General features: G+C 48.7%; 1 long non-coding RNA gene across 1 annotated transcript; it reads right to left on the bottom strand.

Annotated features, from left to right (window-relative positions):
- Positions 1–8,071: 8,071 nt before the first annotated feature.
- On the bottom strand, positions 8,072–9,593 carry LOC130541977 (uncharacterized). The gene is made up of 3 exons (XR_008956147.1): positions 9,323–9,593; positions 9,106–9,235; positions 8,072–8,267 (listed from the first exon to the last, which is right to left on the bottom strand). It is a non-coding gene; the product is annotated as an uncharacterized LOC130541977 (long non-coding RNA).
- Between the last annotated feature and the right edge of the window lie 962 nt (positions 9,594–10,555).

The following is a 10,555-nucleotide window of genomic DNA, read 5'->3' as shown; positions in this document are numbered from 1 at the left end:
TTAAAGGCTGGTTGACATGAGAAACTGTCCATGAAAAATAAGTGAAAACAGCATCTGAACCATATATAGTCTGGTGCTGAATTCGTTATGTAGAGAAAGAGTTAACACGTCTGGAATGTTAGCTATTGTATACATTCTCTCAATCCTCACAACGTTTCTGAACAGTTAATACTGTTATCCATGTTTTGTGGAGAAAGAAACCAACCAGAAAGAAAAACATCAATGTCTAGGAGGGGGAGGAACACTGCTGATGAATGTGATTTTCTTCATTCCCTTCCGTATTTTCCAATACTTTAACACGGAGGTGTTCCTTTTTGTCAGACAGAAATACTGACTTGGTTTTCTTTCTGTGTTATATACGCTTTATACATACGTATAGTAGTGAATAATTTGAACGGTTCGGAGAAAATGAAAATCCTCCCCCCACTCCTGCTATGTCAACCACCAGAGCCGGCCACTGTGGACAGTCTGGGTTTTGCATGTATATTTGCTGTGAAAACGTGTGTGTAGACACGTACACTGAGAAAAGGCAAACGTGATCACCCTACCGTGTCAGTCAGTACACAGCCCTGCACCAGCTGACTGGTCCCAGCGGCTGCATTTGGGTCTCTGCCCCGAGAGGTGCCCAGGGCCCCTTTCTGCAGGAGGCTCCCGTTTAATTTTGCCAAAGCGCCAACTATCTCTTGATTGTTCCACGCCGCCCGCAGGGCTCCAGGTTTGGGGCCCGGAGAACTGAGTTCTTGCCCCACTCCTGCCCTTTGCGAGCGGTGCGACCAGAGGAGAATCACTTTTTCTCTCCGGGAGCCTGTTTCTCCATCTTTCCGATGGCGTAACCGTTCCTGCCGTGCCCACTTTAAGGGGCCATCGTGATGCTCCTAAGCGTTGGTAGTTAAGTGCTGTGCCCAGAACAGTCCTCTTAGGGTCCCGCCTCTGACTCTCCTTCCTATTTCCCAGCTGCGGGGATTCTTCAACATGTCCCCAGTGGAGAAGGGGGCCAGAGGGCCACGAGAGGGGAAGAGAGAGACCTTGTCACCAGATAAGCGCTGGAGGCCTAGAGACTCCAGACTGGCTTTTGGGCTGGCTTCAGCTCACTCAACAGTTTTGTGATGGGCATCAGCAGAGGAGGACTCTCGGGGTGCGGGAGCACAGAGGGGCGCCTGGAGTGCGGGGAGGGGATGGGAAAAGCAGTAGGAGAAGCTGAGAAATGCGCTGGAGGGCGGAAAACGCAGCGCGGCGTCCACTGCAAAGCCCATTTTAGAGGCTCTGCAGGAACCTGCCAGAGCAGAAGCCAGGGCCCTCCTCCGCGGAGCCGCCGCCCTCTGGTGGCGGCGTGCAAAAGTTACAGCTGCTCTGTCGGCCCCGCCTCCCTGAGCAAGGCTGGGGGACTGAGTTGCCACTCAGGCATCCTGCGAGCAAGAGGCCCTTAGCGAGCTTCCACAGGAGACCTGAAACCTGCCAAAAGGGGAACTCAGGCTTGGGTGATCCAGGACTGGAACCTGGAACTCTGGATAGCCCGCCCAACTGATGATTCCAGCAACCTCTGGTAATTGTAAAAGCAAAAGGCACCAGACAATGAAGATTTTATACAGGCTATTGCAGTAGACAGAACGTTCATTGGTGAGCGCCAGGACCGGGTCAAAGAAAAGGGAGGGGCCTGGGGTTTTAGAAAGGCAGGTAAACAAGGGAGTCATCAGCAAGTCTTATGGGAGTAGTAAGAAAGGATGGAGATGGGTTTTTCTGGGAATGGGCAGAGCAAGGGGGGTCCTGTGCAGTTAGCTGATTCCCCCAAACTTAAAGGGGTAAGGGGATTTCTTAACCATCGCCAACTTCCGGGAGCACAGGATTCAGATATATGTGTATATACATATCCCGCTTGCTGCGGGATGGCCGTTTGAGAGCCAAGGAAAGTGGGGTCCAAGTCGCCCATGGGTGAGTTTTAGTGGCTGAGGCAAGATCCCAATATGCAGACACCAGGACAGCAAGGTGAACCCAACCTGAAGTTTCATGTTCCTTCTAAGAGGAAAACCAGAAAGTCACAGAGGAAGGGAGGAGCCCAGCCAGCAGCAGAAGTCACGGCTTTCGGTTCTGTAGGCTGTATGAGAGAAGTGTGGGGACCCAGGATACCCCCAGGAAAGAGGCGGAACGGTTATGAAGACACAGTGAAGACCCTAGTCCAGCCTCAGGAAGGACCAGAAACCCAGCAGTTCTGAGATTTGGCTACTGTGTCTGCTTCTCTGTGTGTCTGTGTGTCTGCCTCTGACCCCAGGGCACCCACTCAGTTACCTTTTCCCACCCAGCTTCCTTTCTCACCTACCATCTCTACTCCCCTGCAACTTCAGCGGGCACCCGGCCCCTCGTGGCCATGCCAGCCCCTGAGCCTGCTCGGCCTCCGGCCATCGAGCCCACCATTTCCTGCAGCTTTGTCTGAATCTTAGAAGACACCTTTCAAGCCAGACCGTGAGTCATCAGCTGCAGCCGGCCTGTGCCCTGCCTGGCCTCCGGCAGGCAGCCCACCCAGGCCCCTCAACTGTAGGGGGGGGGCTTACACGATCTGCTTCTCACAGGGGCTGGGGCAGGACAGCGGCCCTTGGAAGTCTCGGGAGCACTGCCTCGGGTTAAAGGAAATGAGAAGTGAATTATGAAAAGACTTGGCATGTGTCATGGAACGCCATGCTGGGCATACTGCTGGACCTCAGGGTGTGTGGACCCATTGCTCAGATTTCCCATAGCCTGGTCTTCTCACTCTCCTCATTCACTCTCCCCTCTTGCTTCTCATACTCCTGACGCCCTCTGCACACCACTGCCACGACTGGTTCCAGGCTGGGTCTTTGGCCATTAGGCTTTGGGGAGGGACGATCTGACCCAAGCCCAAACATCCTGGAGAAGTGGGCCCTGATTGGCATGTTCAGGTGCCCACCTGACGATGACTATGCCCGCCTTTCCACTGAACAAAATGGCTTTCTGGTAACTGGGGAAGGGGATAGGTGGGGGCACTGGAGGTAAGGGGACAGCAATGCTGGAATGAACGTCCTTACTGTACTTCTCTGCTGTTTTATGTTTATCCCTCTGCTCAGGCTCTTCTTCTGCCCTGACTGTCCGTACCTCCCCCATAACCCCTTCAACAGGCTGGCTCTTCCCCTCCTTGGAGACTCAAGTTGGCATCACCTCCAGCTGGAAGTATCTCCTGTCCCTCCCCTCCCTCCGCAGCACCCCTCCTTTCTTGCTTCCATCCCTGCCAGCTCCTCCCAGCTCCGGAGTTCCTGGAAAGACTCAGCCTGTCTTATCCTGAGGGCCTGGGAAGTGGAAGGTTCAATAACTGCTTCCTGGATGAACCGAAGTCGAGAGCTTGGGTTCAGCATTGGGGTTGATTTTTCAGAAGGGGATCCCAGGACTGACTTTCCAATGTTTGTCACATGACGCAGGGTAGCCAGGGAGTTAGCCTGAGTTTCCATTCGCGCTTCACCACGTGCTGGTTGGACAAGTCACCAAACCTCCTAGTTTCCTAACTCCCTCAGTTTCTTCATCTGTAAAATGGGAATATTATTAAATAGTACCTACTTCAAAGAGCTTTTGGGAGGGTCCAGTTAGATACTGCTTACCACAATTCCCGGGACAGTACATGCTCATTACTTTATTATTATTACCATTACTATCATCATATGCCCCCCCCCAGAACTCGATGTTGCCCCCAGTGGCTGTGTGGAGGACAGGATGCTCCCGGAGCCCTTCAAGATCCATAGAACAATCATCACTCCATCAATAAAATCAAGGTTTGGACTTTAACCTCACTGGGCTTCTGTAACAAAAGTATATATTTTAAATTTTTTGGAATTTGATAACAAAAAGTGTATCAAGCAGTCTAACACACTTTGGTGTATCTTTTCCAGTCTTTTTTTCTTAAGAATGTTCAATGTAGTTCTAATCACACTGTACATACATACATGAATTCTATTGCCCGTAAGTAGCATTGTATCATGCTTGCTGTGTGTTATAGGTAACGCTGAATGCGCCATTTCTCAACGTTTCAGGAAAGGACAGTTAAAGGATAATTTTTTTAAGAAGGTAAAACCATTACACTTGTACAACTACAAAATGAACACGTTAAACATTTCATTTAACGCCTTACATATCAGGGACCCAGGAAGATGACAACCGGTTTAAAGGAAAATGCAGGGGCACCTGGCTGGCTCAGCGGGTAGAGCATGTGATTCTTGATCTCAGGGTCATGAGTTCAAGCCCCAGGATAGGTGTGGAGCCTACTTGATTTTTAAAATATTGCGGGGTGACTGGGTGGCTCAGTCAGTTAAGGGTGAGACCCTTGATCTCAGCTCAGGTCTCGATCTCAGGGTCGTGAGTTCAAGCCCTGTTGGGCTCCACATCTCAGATATGAATATACCAGATCCAGCTGGTCAGGCTACCCGTGACTGACAAGAGGAAACACTCACTGTTCACTTAGAAAAGTGGAGTAGAAAGGGAATGCCCTCCTTCAAGCAAGCGAAAAAACAATATGGATAATACCATCCCACCTGAGAGTAATAATAACATATGCTAAAATGTATATAGAAAAATGTACAGGAATAAATACCAAACTGTTAACAGTGTTTATCTCTGGCATATTAAAGCTATGAAGGATTTTCATTTTTTGCAACATTTGAATTATTTACCATGTACTTGTATTACTTTTATAATTTTTAAAATGAAAAAAGGAAATGGCAGTTTCACATGCCACATGTTACGACTCTCTGGATGATTTCAGATATTCACTTATGCACGTTTCCTGAAAGAATTTCTCAAATACCTACTCCCAACTGCCTGAAACATAAATCAAAATCAAGAATTCAAGGAAATTGGGGCGCCTGAGTGGCTCAGTCGGTTAAGCATCTGCCTCTTGATTGTGTCTCGGGTCATGATCTCAGGGTCATGAGATCGAACCCTGCCAGGGCTCCAGTGTGGAGCCTGCTTAAGAGTCTCTCTCTCCCTCTGCCCCTCCTCAACCCCGACCCCAGGCTCGTGCGCACTCTCTCTCTCTCAAATAAAAAAAAAAAAAAAGAATTTAAGGAAATGCGGTGTGGCTCATTGTATTTTTCAAACATGATCACGCCAACATGTATGTATGTATGTATATGTACATATATGTACACGTGTGCATACGTGTGAGCATCCCACATCCTCATCTTACAGGGTGATGTTGACACACTTCTATTGAATTTAGGCGGATGTTTGTAGCGGCCCCAACCACTGGATACAGCAGAAGCGACTGAATGATTTCTGAGATTTGGTCATGAAGGGCAATATGGCTTCCCCCTGGCTCTCTCTCTCTCTGTCTCTGGGGACACTGGCCCTTGGAACTCAGCCCCTATATCGTGAGGATGGCCAGACTACAGGAGAGGCCATGTGTGGGAGTTCTGTCGAACAGCCCCGGCCAGGTCCCCAGCGGGGTGACAGCCAGCACCAAGCATACCTCAGATGATGAAACCAAGCTAGACACTCCAGCTTTTAAGTCTTCCTGCTGAGGCCTCAGACATTGCAGAGGAGAGACAAGCCTTCCTTGCCGTAATCTAACTTCCCCATGCACAGAAACCGCAAGAGATAGTAAGGGGTTGCTGTTTGAAGCCATTCCGTTTTGGGGTAATTTGTGCGGCCATAGTAACTGGAACGTTCGGTATATGTGGAGACCACTTCAATTTACAGAATTCAACGTAAATCTTTATAAGCAGTGTTAACATGTGAACATGAAATTCATAACCAATGTTCAAAAAAAGAAGACCTATGGGGGCGCCTGGGTGGCTCAAGTGGTTAAGCATCTGCCTTCGGCTCAGGTCGTGTTCCCAGGGTCCTGGGATCGAGCCCTGCATCGGGCTCCCTGCTCAGTGGGGAGTCTGCTTCTCCCTCTCCCTCTGCCGCTCCCCCTGCTTGTGCACACGCTCGCTTTTTCTCTCTGTCAAATGAATGAATAAAATCTTTAAAAAATAAAAAAAGAAGACCTATGTAGTCTTTGAGAAGAGAGATACGATCATCTGAGCCTCTGAGGGGAGGCAGACAAGCGGGGAGCTCCTCGGCTTCTCTGGTAACAGAAGCAGAAACGACGGATATATCTGGAATCTGACAGAGAAATGTAGATTCAAGGAAATGTTTTACAATCTTGAAAGTGTCGAAGGATTAAAACAATAGGCTGTATGCTTTCCAAATCACAGAAGACAAAAACAAATATAACATGGTGCATATCACAGAAGGCCAAAACAAAACAAAACAAAAACACAACAACAACAAAAGGAATATAAAAAAGAGAAGACATAGGCCAAAATATGAGAACAAAGCCCAAACAAGAAAAGAAGACCCAACGTGTCAGAATGAATACAAAGGTATTCTCCTCTCCCGACGGAGAGCCAAAGGCCCTCCAAGTGGATCAGTACAAGTGAGTGAGTCCGATACATCTGCGGGACTGGGTGTGAAGTCCAGCCGACGAGAGCCGTACTGTTCGTGGTGCGGGTGCGGTAGACCAGCTCGCCGTCTGGACGGCCCGTCACCAGTCCCGCTCTGCTCCCGGCCTCCTAGGAGCCGAGTGCCCGTCTACGGATGTGGGCAGACACATCTCATGGAAGGGCGCAGCGGGGACAGTGACAGCCTCGGAGAGCTGTCCCTGCAGGACAAGAGGTGCTGCCCCGCGATCCTGCCAGAGCCACCCCGAACAGCGAGTGAGGGTCACACCTTCCCCCTGCAGGCTTTCCATCTGGAGGTCCTGGGTCAGTTTCCAAGGCAAGGCATGCTCGGGCCACCGTCCGAGCCACTCTGCCTGCCCGGCCCCCTCGGTCATTAGGGAAAATTCCTCCCAGACTCCTGCCAACAGTTTGGCACTTTTTCTGAAAGGTTCTGAGTTGTTTGGGGTTTTTTTTTCTTTCTTTTTTTTCTTTTTCTGTGTCTTAATTAGCTTTTAAATTGGGAAGTTTGGAGATGGTATACCAAAGAAGGTTTATCTAATGCCATCTACAGCAACTTGAAAATCCTATTGTTGGTAATAGTAGAAGCTTTTTGGGAGAAATGGGTGTATTAACATCAGGTGCTATGCTGACGCCAGGACGACAATAACGAAGAAAGTCTGGCCCCTTGTCCTGGGGAGGCGCTCAGGGTCTGGTGAGCGGGGCGGGGGATGCAAGGAAATAAACCACTAACTTTAATACAAGGCAAAGAAAATAAGCACTAGATATAGGAACGGGGTGGTAAGAACAGGGACAGGCAGCAATGAATGCTGATGGAGGCATGAGAGGAGGCTTTGTGGCCGGTGTGCCGGGCCTCGCTCTGCACCGTAACAATGAACTACAGAGGGCAGAAACTACCACATGCCCGACGTGCTGTCAGCCCGCAGAGCCTGGGCCATCCAGGGGTAGCCGAGCCATCTGAGGGGAAGAGGCTGTGACCCGTGGCAGGGGAATGGGGAGAAGCCAGATGAAACGGGTCACACTGGGTCCAAGGGAAAGCAGTGGTCCGGGATGAGGCGTCATCACGCAGGAGATCCCAGCCCCGGGGACAGCCTCTGCCATTACCTACGGTGAAACGTGGCTAATGATCGGCAGGGGTGAGCTGTGGGCATTTCCTCAGTCCCAGGTTGGGGAGGGAGCGGTTGAGTTCAGCTGCAGGAAATGTGGGTGGGTGGGTCTCAGCTAAAAGGGAAGGGAAACGAGCATTTATTGAGTGCCTTCTAGGTGTCGGGCACTACAGAACACTCTGATCTCTGTAACTCTGTGAGTATTTACTGAGCACTTACTGTGTGCCAAACAGTATTTTAGGCATTGGAGATAGAGTGGTCAATAAAGTGCAAATCCTGGGGATGTCTGGATGGCTCAGTCGGTTAAGCGTCTGCCTTCAGCTCAGGTCATGATCCCAGGGTCCTGCAATCGAGCCCTGCATCAGGGCTCCCTGCTCAGGAGGGAGTCTGCTCATCCCTCACCCTCGGTCCTCCCCCCATCTGTGCTCCCTCTCTCTCATCCTTGCTCTCTCTCTCAAATAAATAAAATCTTTTTAAAAAATGAAAATCCTGCCCCTCATGCACAAATAAATTAATATTTGACATAATTTCAGTGATAAATACCTATCACCTAGTTCCAGGGCTCTTTCCTCGGCTTGTAGGTGGCTGCCTTCTCCCTGAGTCTTCACACTGTCTTCCCCCTGCACGTGTCACTGTCTGTATTTCCTCTTTGCATAAGGACATCTTCATATTGGCTTAGGGCCCATCCATATGTGAAGACTCTGTCTCCAAATATGGCCACACCCTGAAATAGGGGGGTTAGGATTTGAACATATGAATGGGTGAGGCATACATTTCAGCCCATGACCCTGAATGTAACGTAGTTTGCTCATTTTCATAAGCATATGATTTTCAGTCCTGCAAAGCATGAGGACAGCATAAGATATTGATCCAATCTCCCGTGGATCAGCACTTGACTGGGGCCATTACAGATAATGCTGCTTTGAACATTCTTTTGCCTGTAACTTGGTGCACGTGAGTTTCTGCAGGGTTTAGAGCTGGCAATGCAACAACTGACTCATAGGGGAAAGTTTATCTTCAGCTTTCGAAGCTATGGAAACAGTTTTCTGAAGTGGTTGCACCAGTTTCTCCTCGCTCCAGCCCCAGACTCTCCTATCGTCATCGGTCTACTTCCCCAGCTACACTTGGTATCCTCAGACTTGTCCATGTTAACCGGGAGGTAGTCCATTTTGCATTTCCCTGATGACTAAGGGAGTTGGGTATGCTTTCACGTGGGATGCCTGAAGCTCCCGTTTTGTGAAATGCCCATCCAAGTTTTACCAGTTTTAAGTTATCTTTTTAATCTTTTAATCTCTTCGCTTTCTACAATGCTCATGGCAATTTTATTTTAAGGGCACAGTTACCACTTTCCTGCCACTGGACTTTGGTTCCTACCATCCATGTCACCCCACACATTTGTAGTAACTTGACTCTAGGAGAGCAAGGCTGGGAGCTTCCTCCTTTCCTTCTCAGAAGTCTCTGGGCTCCTCATGCAAGCATTCCAACTCCCCCCTCCAAATTCCCACCGCCACCTGTGGACAGAACTTCACCCCCACCCCTCCAGTTGTAGCCTCTCTTCTTACCTGATCTGTTGCTCGGCCTCACTCCCAGGATTATGATAATTGAATGAGATGATGTGCACATGTCCAGCATGGTCCCTGGAATCCTGCATGCTCTTAGTAAGTATTACTTCCCTTCCCCCTTCTTGATGCTCTGCAGAAAGGAAGTAGGGTGCCGTTTACCGGCTGCTACCTGAGTGCCGGAAGGTATGCCAAGGACCACTCACTGCCCATTCATTACCATTCTCTTCTTCTTTCTTAGTTTCAGACTTTGTTCAGGGCAGGAATATGCACGCTGGGCTTTTCCTGCCTTCCTCTTTCCTGATGCCTGGAACTTGCGGCTCCAACAGCAACTTGGGACCATGAGTTGTTGCCCTAAATGATGAAAGAGCCAGCTCTGTGACACAGCAGAGCCATCAGACCAGACCTTGAAAGACAACTTGTCTCGCAACAGAGAAATTAACCTCTGTCATGTTAAAGCATGAGTGATTTGGTTTTCTATTATATGAGGCAGAACCGGAGCCCGATACTTACGAAAAGTACATGTTTTTGGTTAATCATAAACATGTTTGCTTGGGCTAAATTTTCCTCCTTAAAATTATTTTTGCTGGTAAGTAAATGATAATATATTTAAGTCTCTACACTCAAATTTATATTTATCAAACAGCCCATTGGGTCAGTATTTTCACACAGCTATGAGTAATTGAGACATGGCATCTCAAATAGCTAAGAAATTAATATTCCTTATGATAAAAAAGTATTCCTTATTCTTTATAAGAAGTCATCTTTTTTATGACAGCTACTCGTAGACACATGTCAGGATACTCAGAAAGTAATGAATTCATTCTTTTTGTTTTTGTTTTTTTTCAGAGAGAGAGAGGAAAGGAGAGATAGGTGGGGGGAGGGGCAGAGAGAGCGAGAGAGATCGAGAATGTTAAGCAGGCTCCACGTCCGTCACGGAGCCTTGATCTCACAGCCCTGAAGTCACCACCTGAGCCAAAATCAAGAGTTGGACATTTGACCAACCGAGCCACCTAGGCACCCCTGAATTTGTTCTTTTTTGAATTGAATTAGCAGCAAATACTCACAGAGAGCATCCTGTGTAAGTCAGGTAGGCCACATCCTGTTCAAAGTGAGACTCTCATGTCACAGCCCCTGCCCTCCTTGTGAATAAAGTCACAGGTCATAGGTCACTGCCAGTTAGCAGATTAATGTGTCTGGTTCTTTTTTTTTTATTTTTTTATTATATTATGTTAGTCACCAATTGTGTTTGGTTCTTGAATCATCACTAAAATAGGAAGTGATGTACACATGCATATGCCCGCACACGCACGCACACACGCACACACACACGCACGCGCACACGCTGAGGCAGCCATGTGTGACGTAGGGGTGGACACTACGGATTCTGATTGTAAGGCCTTGGATGATTCACTCGATCTTTCTGAGCCTGTTTCCTCATCTGAACATGGTG

The sequence above is a fragment of the Ursus arctos genome, unplaced genomic scaffold, assembly GCF_023065955.2.
Source record: "Ursus arctos isolate Adak ecotype North America unplaced genomic scaffold, UrsArc2.0 scaffold_28, whole genome shotgun sequence".
NCBI lineage: Eukaryota > Metazoa > Chordata > Mammalia > Carnivora > Ursidae > Ursus > Ursus arctos.
The sequence above is the reverse complement of the archived record's forward strand: the minus strand, read 5'-3'. Positions and strand labels throughout refer to the sequence as shown.